This window comes from Epargyreus clarus, unplaced genomic scaffold (assembly GCF_041222505.1).
Source record: "Epargyreus clarus isolate Ecla_fem2 unplaced genomic scaffold, WU_Ecla_fem_2.2 ptg000032l, whole genome shotgun sequence".
Taxonomy (NCBI): Eukaryota; Metazoa; Arthropoda; class Insecta; order Lepidoptera; family Hesperiidae; genus Epargyreus; species Epargyreus clarus.
The window spans coordinates 8,167,327-8,185,793 of NW_027332237.1; the positions used below are offsets into that span (position 1 = coordinate 8,167,327).

The following is an 18,467-nucleotide window of genomic DNA, read 5'->3' on the forward strand; positions in this document are numbered from 1 at the left end:
GATATGGGTAACGATATCGATATCGGAAAACGGTTTTCCATTTCAATACGAAAACCAAGTTTCAACTTCGTAACCGTTTTCAAATGTAACTTAAAACGTCCAGGAGTAAAATAGAGGCGAAAGGTAGAAATAGCGTACCACCGCGTCATCTATTTCTGGCGTGACGCAATCCTTGCGTTTAGGAGAAAGAGTGTAGGTGCCGATTGACTTTCATATTTTGTCTTCATTTTTTTTTTTTATATATATATAGCAGACGAGCATGCAGTCCACCTAATGGTAAGTGGCTACTGCCGCTCACGGATTGCAGTAATTAACCCCAGATAGCATTAGACTCCTACTAGTGGTCGACTACAGATGCGCCGCTACTTCTAAGGATAGCGCATAACACTGCTGTTATAAGGAAGAAATAGTGGCGGTGGTGCCGCCGGAATTGAACCACAAAACGCTCTACCACCTTCAAAACTTACATACTATGTTATCGTATACCATGATATGTATAGCATGGTATGTATCAACTACCGATATATATTGTCTTAGTCCACAGGAGTAGCGACACACCTGTGATCAGGTTTGGGTAGACTATTCTATATGGAGATATCTGTGACCGGCCTCGGGCAGGAGTATCCGATCCTATCTGGGATTGATTGCAGATGTCCGTGGGCGGCAGTGGCCGCTTGCCATCGGGTGGACTGCATGCTCGTCTGCTACTCTTATATTATAAAAGAAAAAAAAAACAGTTTCTCAAAATATCAATAATTGAAACCAATAATGAAAATGGAAGCAACAATTTAATGGGATATTTGCTTTCGACGATACGAAAGTTTAACACATTAGCTAACTTTGCTTTCATTTTTATTACTACAATAACTATCGTAACTGTGTTAGTACAATTTTATTAGTACAGCACAATATTGTATACTACTTAATATTAAAACTTCAGTAGTTCAGCCGTTTATAGGTTTGCTGTTCGACATCAACCCACTGTCTTATGACGTCACCGCTGACTAACGAGTAGATATCATACACATACACATTCGCACAAATACACACGCATGCATACACACACACACAATTCTTCACATAAGAAAATTTTATAAACTTATAAAGTCTCATAAAATCTTATAAACTTGTAAATATATAGGTTGATATTAAAACTTTCGTAGTTCAGCCGTTTATGGGTTTGCTGTTCGACATCAACCCACTGTTTTATGACGTCACCACTGACTAGTGAGTAGATATCATACACATACACACGTATATACACACACATACACAATTCGTTACACAAGGAAATCTTATACAGCATCTTGTAGATGTAAAGGTTGATACTCGTATTAGAACTTCTGTAGTCCAGCCGTTTATGGGTTTGCTGTTCGTTATCAACCCACTGTTTTATGACGTCACCGCTGACTAACAGATATCATACCCATACGCATACATACACAAGCACGAACGCACACACACATATACACTATTCTTGACGCAAGAAAATCTTATAAAGTACTTGTAAATGTAAAGGTTGATATTAAAATTTCTGTAGTTTAGCAGTTTATGGGTTTGCTGTTCGACATCAACCCACTGTTTTATGACGTCACCGCGGTGACTAACGAGTAGATTTCACACACATATGCACACATACACAATTCTTCACACAAGAAAATCTTATAAACTTGTAAATGTAAAGGTTGATATTAAAACTTCTGTAGTTCAGCCGTTTATGGGTTTGCTGCTTGATATCTACACACTGTTTTATGACGTCACCGCTGACTGACGAGTAGATTTCATACACACACACACATACACGCGAATGCACAGACACATACACTATTCTTCACACAAGAATATCTTATAAAGTACTTGTAAATGTAGAGGTTGATACTCCTCGTATTAAAGCTTCTGTAATTCAGCCGTTTATGGGTTTGCTGTTCGACATCAACCCACTCTTTTATGACGTCACCGCGACTAACGAGTAGATTGCATACAAATTCACATACAAACACATACACACGCATGCATCGCAGACTCGCATGCACACACACAAATACGCACGCACATATATGTACGCTGGCACACACAAATACACATTTGAAAGTATTAAGGAGAACTTATAAATGTAAATTATGAGTAATAAATAACGCTTTCGCTACTTACAAGTGATTTTTAATTTTCAATAGCTTCGAATAATCTTTCAAAGATAGTATATCTCTTAATTCTCATTCTCCTAACGAGCTGTTTTTATGTAATTGTACTAGAAATCATATTATAAACGCGAATATAAGTTAGTTTGTTTGTTTGCTTGCTACACTTTCACACCTTAACTACATGACCGATTGTCATGAAATTACACACACACACACACACACACACACACACACACACACACACAAACACACACACACACGTTACAGGGGTTCAGAAAAGGACATAGGGTACTTTTTATTCCGAGAAAAGTACCGTTCCCGAGGGATATATAAAAACCGCTGTCCGGGCGATGCCGCGGTTAAAAACCAACATCAAATAAAAATACAAAAAGTCGTGTACAATTATAATTTAAAGACTAATTGGTATACCTAAATTTATTTGTGCACTTAATATTTTTTCGGTATGTTCACAATAGCTACTTAATCTTACCAATAAGTACTTACTACTTAAGATAGATAACGTGCCTTTGTGTAATTCAAGTAGCGAATTATAAGATAGATAAGTCGTCTTAAGAAATTCTCAGAAATCACTACGCAACTACATTCTCGTATCTTTATTATAAAAGATAATTTAAGTTATCTACATCGAGTTTATTTAATCTACAGAGCTAGTTTTATACAAAGAGATTAAAATATAGTTTAATCTCTTTGCGTTATTTCAATGAAATATTATCTTTCTTTGCTTAATATAAGTTGTTGTAACACCATAAGTTGCTACTGTCTCCCATGGACATCTATAATCAACCCCAGATAAGATTTCTTTTTACATAAAATAAGAGCATGCAGTTCACCTGATGCTGATGGTATCTGCAATTAATCCTAGTTAAAATTAGATTTCTACCTGAAGTCGACCACAGATACGCTGCTACCCCTGACTAAGCTAGAATGCCTCGCAATTTTCCTTACAACACCCTTCAAACCAGAACAAAGCAGCGCTTAAAACTGCTGTTATTAGGCAGAAATAGGTGTAGCGGTTGTGGAATCGAACCACAAAGGGTTCTACCCTTTAAAAGTAGTAATTTAAAAATAGAAGAATACTACAGGGTTACATAAAGCGCAATTGGCATAACGTCTGTCTTTAGTTATTCTTGTGGGCGTGATATTAAGTGTAATAGCAGAACATAAGCCAAAAGGCGGTCTATTGGGAATATTTTAAGGTAAACTTAGAATTTGTTGAATACTCATATATACTGGGCAGTGAACTTTGAAACTTTAACCTCGGTTTTAATTCTGATGTGAGTATAACTTATTATAATTATTATTCTATTTTTGTCAGAATTATTTATGTATTTCATAATGAGCAAGTGGCTTCTGCCACCCACGGAGATTAATAAACAACCCCAGATAGGATGAGATATTGCTACCTGAGGTCGGCCACAGATGCGCCGCTACCCCTGAGGACTAAGCTGGAACGCCTCTGAAAAATATGTCTCCCTTACCACACCCTTCAAACCAGAACAGAGCAGCGCTTAACACTGCTGCTATTAGGCAGAAATATGTGTGAAATATATTTGAGGCCACCATCTTAGACATCAGGAATGGAGCCGCAGATAAAACCTCTATTATATAAAGTTGGTTGCTAACATTCATAGGCGGCAGTGATCACTTATTATCAAGTTCACGCTTATTTGCTACTTCAGTCTTATAAAAAAATCTTCCAACAATGTCTCATTGGCGACAACGGCCTATAGCCTACATCTCTCTCACTTTTAGAGGAGATCCGTGCCCAGCAGAGGGATAATCGGTAATTGGCGAAGGTTCTTTAACACAAATGCAGTATTTTTTATGTCCACCAGACTTTAAATCAAATTGCACAAAAAAGTATACGGATATACTTAGACTTATGTTTTTTTTTAAATAATCTGCTTATAATATAAATTTTAATTTAGTGGTAATAATATAATTATTTCTTATATGAAATTAAACGATGAAACTAAATAAAATCTTTATAAAAACCATTAGAGTTTACTGCGCCATTTCAAAATTGTTTTAAAAATAATAAAATAATTGATTCGAATTTGATTTTTGAGAAATTAAGTGAGATTAAGGAGTATTTAAGTTTTAATGAAAAATATATAATTATTTGTAAAAGCATATTTTATTTTCATAACTCATAAAGTATCTCTAAATAAAAATTTGTAAAATTCGTAAAATGTGTAAAAACATTTTCGAAAACAACCTAAGTTATTGAGAAATTTAAGCACCATTTTGTAAAAATATGTAATTTATCCGATAATAAGTTTTACTTAATTCGTTAATTTTTTTAATTATTATTTTAGTAATATTATTGTTTTCTGCAAAAATCATTGCAATTCTATATTTATTTATTCTGCATTATTATTTTATTACCTAAATCTAGTCATAATTATTAAGTAGTAGAGTATAAACTCCTTTGTATAATTTTTAACTTAAACAAATAGAATCGCCCATAAAATGTTTCAGAAAAAAGTTTAAAAGTTAAACATTTAAATGTTAATTCGTGATATTTTTCTTTATTTTAATTAAATTTCGATGCTTTTAAAATATTTAAATCACATTATTTCAAAATTTAAAAAAACACATTAATTATAATAACACTTTAATTGTATAAAGATAACCCAAGAATAATCTAAAAGAAACTTAATAAAAACTACCGCGGGATAATTAAAAACGTTGTAATCTGTCAGTAATTACTTCGGAAACTTCTTTAATTATTCAGCTCGTTCAATTGAAATTCTAATTACTTACTTCGATTTGGACCCGAAGCACGATCCTCCAGCGCTATTAGACGCACAACTTTTTTCTTTGCACACAAAAAACACCACTTAAATATTAAGTTTGAGAAAACTCGGATCGAACACAATATCAGTAACGGGAGCACAATTAGCTTTCACTATTCACAGCGCACTTAGTTTCAAACGGCAATTTATTCGACCGCGATGTATCGTAACTTGTCTACGAGCGCTACGGGCGCTACGTCGTGCTACGGCCGTAGGGGGTCTACGACTGTGCGTACTCGGCTATAGTCGACCTCTGTCGGCTTCGATGGGAACTAGTATCTCGGGGACGTATGCATTACATGGACAATTTTCTGCCGGTTCGCGTTCTTTTATTATTGAAGATTTAATTAGAAAGCTGTATGTATTTGTGTTGCTTTTATTGGTTTTAGTTCCGGTATTTTTTTGAATCAATGGAAGTGGTATACTGACATACTGTATTTCTAAAGTAAGCTCAAATAAGCAGCAAGCATCTTTCCTGTCGCGCGTGTTTATACTAGCACGCGCGTCTTAATCACAAACTTGCCACTTGCATCCTATCGTTTCATACATACACACACTTAAGTGTCACGAAGGGACTGCAGCGATTTACTTCATGTGTGTGAGTGAGACACGCGTGAGAAAGTAAGCCCGCGTGACAGGACAAATACTTTTACCATAGAGACTATCACTATATCCAAATAAAGATAATATCTCCAAGTTATTCCCAGATTTATTAAGCATCTGAAATAAAATAATGTGCTTATCTTAATAGAGCTATTGTAATAACTATTAAATATAATAATAATCATTTATTTCAGACAATATAAACAAAGATACAAAAGTATAATTGAATACAGAGGTCCATATCATTTATACTTTACCGACTAACATACATATTAATATACACTTATAACTAAATTACGTATTAATGATATACAAATATTCAGTACTTAGAAATCAATTATCATTTACCATAATGATCAAGAAAAACATCGTCAAAAGCCTGAGAGTTCTTTAAAACAAGTTCTGAAGTCTAAAAATTCGTACTTGGCCAGGGTGGTAAACTATGGCCTACGATCCTGTCATTCTGAGAGGAAATTTGTGCTCAGAAGTAGCACATTATAGTGTCGACGGCTACCATTCAGTAATATATAACTTCCTTTTAAACAAATACGGTTCCAGATTTTAACGAGATAATTCCTAAGACTGAGGGTCGTATGCCTTGAAAGGGCCTAAGGATGGTTGCGCTGGGAGGCATCGCTGTGTTCCTTTAGAGATGTTGTAACCTCGATGCAGTGCCTATATTTTCCTGAATAAGCCCTTATAATAATAATCCATTTTTCCCACAACACTTCCGGAAAATCTTCTTTTTTTGTAACTAGAAAAAATCAACGACGTGTAAATACGTTCTTAACTTGCCTGACACATTCGAAAATATAAACTTCCAATATAGTTCACCATGCTTTAGTATGAAACTGGCTTACTACACTCGAGCTACGAACAGTTTAAACTGCCAAACGCCCGCAGTATCGTGTCACAGTATTAGTTCCGGATGAGTGGCGGCGGATCGCTCACAACCTATAAATAAACACAATTGACGTATGACAAAGCGAGCTTAGCGTGCTCTAGTTCATTTTTAATCTACGACCCGTTCTAATGGTTGTGTTTATTTATATTGTTATGTTTGCGCTTTGTTTAAATGTCATTTGAAATTGCTGTTGATTGATGGATTGTTATTGGTTAGCGTTTTATGTATTCTGATAATAGTTTTTTTATAATATAGGAGTAGCAGACGAGCCAGTCCACCTGATGTAAGTGGCTAATGGTGCCCATGGAGATATTTAATCAATCCCAGATAGGATTCGGTTCTTGAAGTCGGCCATATATGCGCCACTACCCGTAAGGACTAAGCTGGAAAAGTATGTCTCCCTTACCACACCCTTCAAACCAGAACACAGCACGGCTTAACACTGCTGTTATGAGGCAGAAATACGTATGTGGTGCCGAAGTCGAACCACAAAGAGTTCTGCCACCTTCAAACCTTTCAACAACAAAGAATAAAAGGAGCCTGAAGAGTGCTTTTTTACACTTCGAAAAGCATTGACTAGTAATATTGTAAATAATCTGCTTGATAAATTTATTGTCTTATCAATGATATCATTGATAATTGATTGATTTATTTATTGTCTTATCAATGAAACGATGACTCAATGCATCCATGCTGTCCCAGTGGGACAGTAATGGGTTGACAACGAAGTTTTTCAATAGTAAATTCTATAATTTAATTTTTCAAAATTTATAAACCTTTTTTTTGTATATTTGTACCGCCTTCAATTTTTCTGCACATCCCTAAGGTTGAATGGGAGATAATGCTATTTAGCATTAAGTCCGCCTTTTGCACCACACTGTTTTTAACATGGTCAATAAAGAGTAAATAAATAAATAGTAAAACCGATTCCAATCCTATTCAAGAAATATATAGGCTTTATAGGAAGCTTTGAAAGCTTCTCAACCGTGAATTTACAAAGATAGCTTATAGCACCCATCCATTGTCTACTACCCTTGACGGTTTCACGCCATCTTGGCCGTATCACCCTGAATATACTGAAATAATATCATGTTTCAGGGACAGTGCTTCAACCGCTATTGTTTTAGTATGATGTCTTATTTGATCTATTTTAATAGAGTTTAAGTTGTTGCTACAGCTATAATAGTACTTGGAGCTAGTTTTTCAAGATGGAATGGAATAAATTTGTATAAATGAACTGATAAAATTGTTCGCAAATTTGGGGTGCTCGCCATATTATATTTACAATGATATTATGCATTATCATCCAAACCAAGTGAATATAAACGCTTTCTACACTCACAGCCCCACACTAGGATTCCTGTGTCGTGGGTGCCATGGACACACACATAGACAAATACACAAACACCCAGGCCCAGAAACAGAAATCTAAATTCATCTTTTAGATATCTGTCTGGCCGAGGATCGAACCCGGAACCCTTTGCGCATCAGATCAGATGGTGACCGCTCCGCCACGGGTCGTCGAAATCTAAAATCCAAAATCAATATCCAAAATGTTAGTTCAACCGGTTACTTGATTTAAAATTCAATTTTAAAATTAGACCGGAAAAAGGAAAAAGCTTTTTATATTAAGGAAAACTTCTGCTTCTTTAACCCATACTAGTTAGGCCCGCGGCTTTGTCCGCGTTTTAAAAAAATACATCACATACATACAACTGAAAATTTGTACCTTCATTGGAATGACAGTGGCGCCATCTGTCGAAACTTGGTCGTACTAACTTAGAAACCTTCGTGAAAAGCATAGTCTACGATTCTATGAAGGACATACAGACATACATTCATTTTTATATACATATATAGATGACACAAATACGGAGCCAAAGATGTGATGAAAGAGATTTTAGGGCTGTCGTGTATGTGTCGTGAATTAAATCGCCCCAATCTCTGCACAACACAAAGATATAGGTTATTTCATAATACATGTACATTTCAACCATGACATACCTCAATTAATAACTGAATGGCCCAAATAGACGAAAGCTCAGCCACTATTCGCAAAACAAGCTTCACATCATACTATGAAAACAAAACTGTTTTGAGCGATGTGGACGTCATATCTACGATCTGTGACTGGAACGGAAATTGGACCAGCGGTTACACTGCAGAGGCTAAGCCGGTACTGACCTCCCGATATAAACAGGGATAATGGTTGAAAAGTGACCTCTCTATCAAGGAGGCTGGGGTTCGAATCCAAGGCAAGTCTCTGATTTTTCAGTTATTATTAGAAATAAATTATGCTGTAACGGTGAAAGAAAACATATTTTTTTTTATAATATAGAAATAGCAGACGAGCATACAGTCCACCTGATGGTAAGTGGCTACTGCCGCCCATGGACATCTGTAATCAACCCCAGATAGGATTAGATATTTCCACCTGAGGTCGGCCACAGATGCGCCGCTACTCCTGAGCACTAAGCTGGAACGCCTCGGAAAAGTATGTCTCCCTTACCACACCATTATAAGGAAATCTGTCTACATGAGAGATTTTAATAAAAGTTCTTCAAGGTATGTTGAATCTACCAATTCGCATTTGGCAGCGCGGTTGATATAGCCTAATCCTCCTTATTCTGAAGCTCTAAGGGGATACCCATGGCCGAGTGGAACAGTAATAGGTTGATGATGATAATGACCTCTCGATGATTGCCGTGGGTTCGAGGTTTTTGAATTTTTGCCTCGGAACAATGACAGCTTGTTCTGCATTGTTTTTTTTAAATATAATATTGAAGTTGCAAACGAGCATGCAGTTCGCCTAATGGTATAGTCCGCGCCAAACTGCTAGTCCGCTCTGAAGTTGTTGCGAGCAGGTGTAGTCATACAATTTGCTATGTTGACGCGATTCATTTCTATATTCAAAGCGGACTACCAGTTTTACGCGGACTATAAATAGCTACTGCCGCCCATGGACAGCTGTAATAAACCTCAAATAAAATTTGAGTCCTATTTGTGGTCAGCCATAGATGCGTCCCTACCCCCGTGGACTAACCTGGAACACCTCATGTATTATATCACCCTTAGCACACTCTTCAAACTAGAATACAGCAGCGCTTAATACTATTGTTATAAGTTTATGAATATGAATATTGAAAATAATATAATTTCAAGGTTACAGCTTCACGAACACGAAGCTTTAATCGAAGCTTAGTCAAACAGCGCTCTATAACTTTATTATATGCAGATAGCTCTATGGCGCAATAGAAATATACGATCGTAAGGCCTACGGCATAGTAGAGAAGGAAAATTCTATATATTTATACAAAATAAAATAGATATAGACTTTTTATAAAGTATCAAACCTGCTGTCCACCATAGGAAGTAGTTACTGCCGCCCATGAACATCTGTACCCTTACCATGAGTTTTTACGTTTTGATAAATATGACTGTTTTGGTGTTTGTTTAAGTATTTGCCCATACAATTTCCAATCAACGCCCCTAGCGGATTGTATCAGAACTATAGTGTCAGTAACGTAATATTAAATGTCTAAATTGACAAAATGCCGCTTTATATTTTGTCTCTCTTTTTTGCGAACATGTGAGGGAGACAAAAAGTTCATCGTCACTGAGCACTTACTTATTGTTACGTTTACTCAGTGGCGCAATTTCGACAACTCGTGCTACTGAAGCAAACGCAGCATAATAATGGATTGAGTAAACGTAAAGTAAAATTGTGGGATGTTTTGAAAACTCGTACTAAGGGTACTGTAACCAACTCCGTATGGAACAAAAATTCTGCCTAAAGTCAATCATAGTTGCGTTGCTACTTCTAAAGTGACACGTATTACCAATTGGTATAAGTCGTCCTGAAACATATGTCCAACGTTAATCAATCTGAAATGTTGTCATTGTGAAGCAGAGTTTATTTATCTTAAATATAAAATTCCCATGTCACAATGTTAGTTACCGTACTCCTCAGAAACGGCTTTACCGATTTTCACCAAATTTTATATGCATATTCAGTAGGTCTGAGAATCGGCTACTATCTATTTTTCTTACCCCTAAGTGATAACAACCCTTTGTTCACCCTTAACATTTTTTATTTATATGGCAACACAACGTTTGCCGTGTCAGCTAGTAAATTAAAATTATATATATTCATGCTTTTTACCACACTTTTATTAGCTTGGTCTGTATATACGAGTATATATGTAACGGAATCTTTGAACTCGATTTTTACCCACTTTGAACGGTCCGATTAATTTAAAATTGAACAATTATCAAGAACAGATGACAATACACGATTAAAATGATTTTATTCATTCACCTCATCAGGATCGTCAGGATTAACGATTTTTCTTGTGCGAGCGTAGTGCTTTAAACATTAATTATTTTTAATTTTGACTTTGTCCGATCTATCGCCTCGTATATCTCTTTGCAAAATATAAAGTAATTATGCATAATGAGGACTATAACGGAAGTCATTATGTATAATAACTAATAATAATAGGAGCTAATAATAAGGTTTAAACGGATTAATAATTTTCCTAATTAATATAATTGGTCGCTGCGCACGTAGAAGTAGGTTAATCAATGCATTTAAGATTAATTCTATATAATATGTATACGTGTGCGTATAGCTATAGTATGGCAGGAAATACTAGTCTTTTTTTCGGTACTCGACTCTTAAATAACCAAAAAATTGTTAAAATATTTATTATTTATTTTGGCGGGATTATTAAAATGAAATTATGGAATCCGCGATCAAATCCGCGAAAATTAAAATTTTGGCATAATAATTGAATCTTAATAAAAAATAAGAGGTTCATAAAATAGGTCGCTATCGCTATTCTATCGCACAGAACATTTTTCGATTTTTATTGCTTTTTTCAGCATTTTATTGATATACCTGGTGACCATTAGCACAAGCTAAATATTCAAAATGTTTCTCATTTATTCCTTCAAGTGCCTTCGTTCAACAATTGATCGAATACAATACTTGTTAACTTCACAAGAACAGCAAAAACTATGATAACATTATAAGTATTTAGGTGCAAATTATTATGTATGAACAACTAAAAATATTGACTACTGAAATAGGCACATATTATCATTACGTTCTAACAATACCCTATGAAGCAAAATCGTAATCAAACAACAGTAATGATAGTAATGTAATAGCGTAACGTATCCTCTGGACCGGGGAATTGATCCTGGCTAATACGCCTAGGGAGCCAGGGACGCTAGGTAACCTTTACAAAGACTGTATTCAATGCCTGACGAAGTAATCGCAATTTGTAGATGATAGTTCGATTTGGTTAACAGTAATGAAAATATATAATGAATAATGAAAATAATAAAAAAATTGAATAATGAAATCTTTTTGTATTGTTATTTTTTTTTAGATTTTAAAAATCAAAGTATTACATTGAACGCATATTATACCTATTAGAAAATAGTGAACACAGTGAAAATAGCCTTTTTAATTTGTATAGTGTAGAAATAGGAAAGAAGTATGCAATTAACCTGATGACAAGTGACTACTGCCGCCAAAGGACATCTGTAATCAACCTCAGACAAGAATAGAGTCCTACTTGGGATCGGTTATAAATGTTTTGCTACCTCTGAGGACTTAGTCGGAACGTCTCGGATCTGTTGTCACACCTCTCGCTGCAAAGTATAGCAGCGTTTGACACTGCTGTTATTTGGCAAAAATAAATGTGACGGTGTTGCCGACGTAGTCGAAACCAAGTAAGCCCACTTCTCCTTGCCTTTAAAAGATTTAAAAAAGAAGCAGTAGCCGTGAACGTAGGACCTATATGAACCTATTTGGACATTGTACGAAAAATCCTCATAACAAGCTACCTCATAAGTCACCTCTTTTGTTTACGAGGGGGAACCTTCAAAGGTACCCTATGCCGTGGGAGCGACACGGCGTTATGTGGGATTCTTATAGCACTAAAACCCCCCTAGTAGCCATCCTCGGCGCGTTGAGGACTCCGGGATCTCCAGGGAACGCAACCGGAGTCCTCTAAGCGCGTTGCCCCATCGGGCTCCTCCCAGGTGAGCATAAGCTCGTCACATCCTCTGGTGTGTACAACGGCATGCGGCCACACATACCACACCTCATAAGTCACCTATTAACATTTGCAACCACAGCTTGCAACACTAGGGAAGTTGCCAATGTATCTCCAGCTTTAACAATGTCGTCTAAATTTAGCAACACTCATACAATAACCAAACAAATAATTTCCCAAATCCGATTCCACACTGTTACCTCTCCGCTGCCCCCATCACTATATCCCACGTCTATGTATTTATTTTATTCATAGCTCGGTATACGAAATCGGATTTACTTTATCGATGCAAATAATCGCGAATGAATACCATGTGTGCATTTCACTCGAAGAGATCGCGTGATTTGGCGTTATTCTGATCATATCTATTGCTATCTATCGCTTTTTATTGTTATATCTTTTGATCGGAATAAATAAAATGTAACTGTTTATATATATTATTTGGGAATAACTGTGTGAACTAGTATTTATTTTCGCGAAACAAAACTATAGAACACTTTTAATATTTGCTGATAAGTTCTATGTACGTTTGCCCGACGACCTACGACTCTCTATGTCGTAATGTTATAATGATTTGTCACTGTGAATCATTTTTTCTAACATTTTCAATTCTCAATTTGAATGTTTCCAATACGTTGTCAAACGGTAGTCAGAATCAAAAACTAATTAGCGATACGCTTTTGTGGTGTACCGACTAACTACCTCTGTTCCCGTGGGAGCCGTACATTACCGGCATAACGTATCTGAATGAGTTCAATGTTAGATGCATCAATACCATCATTGTGGTTAAGGGCACATGACTCATTCTAACTTAGTCCTCAGGGGGAATAACAAGTTCTTTAACCGATCTTTTTCTATCTAATAACAACATTGTTAAGCACTGCTGTTTTCTGGTTTAAAGATGGTAAGGGTAATAAGTACCCGAGGCGTTTCACCTTAGTTTTAGGGGTGATGCTTGCCTCTGAAGAGCCATTTACCATCAGGTGGTTTGAATGCTCCTCCCCGACTTCAATTTAAATATATGTGGGATAATACCTACATGGTTAGATTTTAGTTTTATTTTTTATTTTTATATAAGAACTCTGACGTAGTTTGATTGAGAAAAAGTAGCAACACTGAAGAAGGAAGTCAGTTGGAGAGAGTTTAAAACGATGTACGTGTATTTTGACATGAGCTCTGAAAAATAAAATAAGAATTAAATATCACCATCAACTTCTCATTTCTACGATCCCACATATATATAACTCAAAAGTGGCTGACTGACATAGTAATCTATCAACGCACAGCCCAAACCACTGGACGGATCAGGCTGAAATTTGGCATGCAGGTAGATGTTATGACGTAGACATCCGCTAAGAAAGTATTTTGATCAATTCTACCCCCAAGGGGATAAAATAGGGGATGAAAATATCACTTCGTAACGCGAGCGAAGCCGCGGGCAAAAGCTCGTATTGTATAAAAAAATAGCCAGCTATGCTAGCGAATCCACACCGCAAATGTACTATGGACAAAGAACATAATATCACTGTACTATGTGACAAAGGACTATTTTCTATCAGGTAGCCCTTCTGCCGGTCTGCCTTATAGCTTAGTTTAATTAAAAACCGATAGTCTGATGAAAAGACCTTCAATAGTTTATCGTCGAACAATAAACAAAATCCAGAATAAGGACTGTTCCCAATCTCTCCATTGTTTACGTTATACATATTCGGCGTTGAAATATTCATAGTTATAGCTTCCACACTCTATAAATATTAACCCCAACTATATTCGATCTCGAGGTATTTTTTGCAATACGTACCGCAAGTTGGCCTGCATTTAAATTGCGGAATTCCTTTTATATTTTATGTGAAATATAAAAAACGGTCAATTGCGTTTCACTATATTCGTTTATATCCAGTGCCATTTAACTATAGTTTTCGTATCTAGTAATAAACCGAATGGGGAAGAAAACGGTCATCTGTGACTTATTTATAATGGATATTTAACTGTTCATTTCCGATGGGTAATAAATTATGAAATAAGTAAGTCAAAAGTCTTGAACCAAAGTTGTCGATAATTTTAGATGTAGACAATTTGAGATCATAATTTTTGGTAATTTTTTTCTGTGCGACGAATAGTCTGCCTAATAGAGCGTGAAAACCCTTTTTCAAAATGGCGGCCGAGGGACAAGAGTTAAGACCTCACAAACTTAGATTTTGTTTCACACTTTTGTTAATCAAGGGTAATCAATCCCTTGGCATCCAAAAAATAAAATAGCGTGAGCTGTCTTTTGCTCGCTCAGAACTAAAATTTATAACATTTCAATAGATTATGTTTGATCCAATTTCCACAATAATATTGTAAAAGTGAATAATCGATTAAAATTTGTATCAACTAAAATGGTTTATTTGAAGAGTCAATTTCATTAAATTTCAAACTGAGAACTTGTACTTAAGAACAACACCCCTTTCATTTAGATAAGGAACCCCATAGTTAACTAGTTAAAATTATTACTATTGAACCTAGTGAAATTATTTTGTAGGGTATAAACATTAGGTACTAACAGTGTTGCTTAGAAGGAGTCTTTCGACAGAATGGTCAGTGATAGAAAACTTCGTGTTTCAATGCAGTAATACCTTGCACCTATTTCGTCGTTGTCGTCAACTTCTGTCTGGACGTGCGTCTCCTCTTTAATAATGAAAAGGTTTTAGGCCATGGTCTGGTAGAGATAGTAGGGTATAGGTCACATTTAAGAACTTTTTAGGAGCTCTCAAAGTCACAATTCATTTCTAATACGCCCATAATTAAAATAATCAGAGGCGTAAGATTCTAAAAAAAGACGCGCGATCGAGATTTTAAGTTTCAACTTAGACTATTACTACTCAAGAATAGTTCATACCGATTTGTACAAAACTAATATTCCGAGAAAAATAAAATAATAAGAACGATCCCATTGAGACACAAACAGACAAACAAGAGATTAAGGTAAGCACTAATAAATTTGTATTTGAGTTCAAGAATGTGGCTTGAGTGGTTCAGATCAAACATTTCAAAGCGAGTGCTTTTCATTTCAAGAGGAACGTATTCTAGAGTTAGCTTCACGAAACACGAGTGCTCTTGAAATGTTAGAATTACATGATAGTTAAATACAGCAGTACCTTACTGTACTGTATACTACACAGTTCAGTTGCATTGTTGTTTTGTGCATTGAAGCGAAACCTTTGGAGTTCATTTGATCGTAAGGCATTGCTGTGAACAGCTGTTATTAACAAGCTAATAGGATTGTTCAATCTGGTCGACCACACGCATTTTGACTAAGTTTTTTTTTTATAATATAAGAGTAACAGACGAGCATGCAGTCCACCTGATGGTAAGTGGCTACTGCCGCCCATGGACATATGTAATCAACCCCAGATAGGATTAGATATTCCTACCTAAGGTCGGTGACAGATGCGCCGCTACCCCTGAGGACTAAGCTGGAACGCCTCGGAAAAGTCTTACCTTACCACACACTTCAAAACGGAACACAGCAGCGTTGCTGATAACTAATAACACGTAAGCCGGTCTCTCGCGATACTCTTCAAATGAAGAAATAGTAGCCTTTGATATTACTTTCCAGTTATAAATAAATCAAACTAGACCAGACTGGATCGGCCTGGACCAAACCGGACTGAACCGGATCAGACCGGACCAAACCAGACAATTATTCAATTAGCCATTTACCAATTGTAAATAGAAAAAATATTAGCTGAATCTCTAAGTACAACCAGGTCAAACCAAGTTCAAGTTAAACCAGGATACAACGACGATACGACAAAAACCACAGAAACCATAAATCACATAAACCATAAAGAATAGAAAATCCATAAATAATTCTACGTTCGAGTGACACAGCGCTATGAAAACTTCAAACCAAAAAGGTGAAGTCATAATTCGCAGACTCCATCGCAATAAAACAGTTCCTATCTGGTGCAATTAATCCAGGCGTGGCGTCCGTAGATTATTTCGAGCCATAAAGTCCAAAGCTCTTTGAATTACTACCTCATTCAGTCTTTAGTACGTCTGCCAAGTTGAGCTAGATTGAGGCAAATTTGCTTGATGAAGTTTAATTTATCTCTTGTGGCAGAAAATTAAAAAAATATCACAGCTTAACTGTAAGGAAAGTAAATAATAAATAAACTGTACGAATCTGCATTGCAGGAGTATGCTTCAAGCCTTCCCCCATTGTAGGAAGAAACCCAAACTCAGCCGAGGCAGCATAAAAAAATACAGCCAAAATGGTCACATTAGTTACTGACTACGCCCAAAATGTAATACTAAAACAGAAAACATGAACATTTCTGTTGTTTTATGTATTGTCCGCGCCAAACTGCTAGTCCGCTCTGAAGTTGTTGCAAGCAGGTATAATCATACAATTTGTTATGGCGACGCGATTCATTTCTATATTCATGCGGACTAGTTGTTTGACGCGGACTATACCTAGAGAGGATAGAAGTGTTCAGAGGCAGTGTCTTAACGGACATCATGTGACATCATCAGTGACGATGGACTGATTCATTTGAAAAAGTAATTAAATTTCATAAGAAAAAGAATAAGAGTAACTATGATTTCAATATAGAGAAAAGATTGTTCCGTATAAATGGAGGTATAAACAGATACAACGCTTTCGCAATATCTCTCAGAGTTTGGCCTGAAATGCGGAAAAACCGTAGCAATATCCCCATTGTAGTCCCAAGAGTCCTAATCCTATTGATCTATTCCTACGATATACGCTACGAATGTGCTGCAAAGCTTTAGGTATTTGATACTGACGTCTATGATGTTTAGTGAAATATTTACGATATACGTAGATACATTGAATCTAGACTTACAGAGTTACCTGTTTTCTTATAAAGAATAATATACTTGGTATTACTTATTAAGTAATTACTTTGCATATATAATGAGGAGTGTTTTTTGTAAAGATACAAAGTTGACAGCATAAAGTTACGTCATCTCTTCTCATCGCCTCGCCTCGCCTCGCCTCACCTCAGCTCAGCACAGTTCACCTCAGCTAACCTCAGCTCAGCTCTCGTCACGTCACCTCACCCCAGCTTACCTTACCTCAGTTGACTTTGTTATTGTTGGAACAATGGAATATTTTAAATTATTTCATTGTTAACATTTTGCACAACTTGCGTCGATCTTTTAAAAATTCACTGTCGTAACTTTTCCTTAATGCCACAAGAAGTAAAACTACAAAATCTACACAAACCAAACTACTATTCAGCAGTAATTTTGTCACCCCATATGCGTACGCGGAACTTTTCCCAATAAACGTATGGCAAGTATTTCGCGTTGTCTAACACGTTTTACTGGTCCCTTGTACCTAATAAAAAAGCGCGAACAATCTGTTTTCGAAGTTTTGCGTCGAAACAATTCGTTTCGCAAGCAACGTCGTGTTTGAGCTCGATCAAGTGTGAAACGAGCTTAGTGTACGCCTGTGTCGGGAAGCAATTATTACGTAAAACAATTATATGTTTTCAACAAGAGATACGGACACGGAGTTTTTGTAGCAGTTTTTATAACACATTTCAATTTTGCAGTCTTATTTCTTTTATAATAGTTACGTAATGTATAAAAGAAGTATTAGACTAGTATTTTAAAACTCAGCTCTCAGTCTCACCTCTTATTCTTCATTGTTATTAATTAAGTTAATTAATTATCAGTTGCTATAAGTGGCAAAGGAAAAATATCGTGAGGAAACCTACGCGCCTGAGAAAAAAGAAATAAAAATGTTCACAAAGTCGTTTTAGGTCTACTGATTCTTACGCCCAGCAGTGGGACAATAATGGCTTGACAACGTAATATAAAAATAACTATTCAATTCATGACCATAGATAAGTATGGGAAACTGGGGACACTTGATCCCCCCTTTTGTTTTTTGACCACTATTTGGTAAATATTGATC

At 36.0% G+C, this 18,467-nt stretch overlaps 1 protein-coding gene across 1 annotated transcript in view; it reads right to left on the reverse strand.

Annotated features, from left to right (window-relative positions):
* The window catches only part of LOC140755057 (zwei Ig domain protein zig-8), a 230,789-nt gene extending 225,620 nt beyond the window's left edge, over nucleotides 1-5,169 (reverse strand). Inside the window, exon 1 of the mRNA XM_073090241.1 lies at nucleotides 4,929-5,169. The gene's annotated coding sequence lies outside the window, so the exon portion shown is untranslated. The remainder of the gene's footprint in view (nucleotides 1-4,928) is intronic.
* Between the last annotated feature and the right edge of the window lie 13,298 nt (nucleotides 5,170-18,467).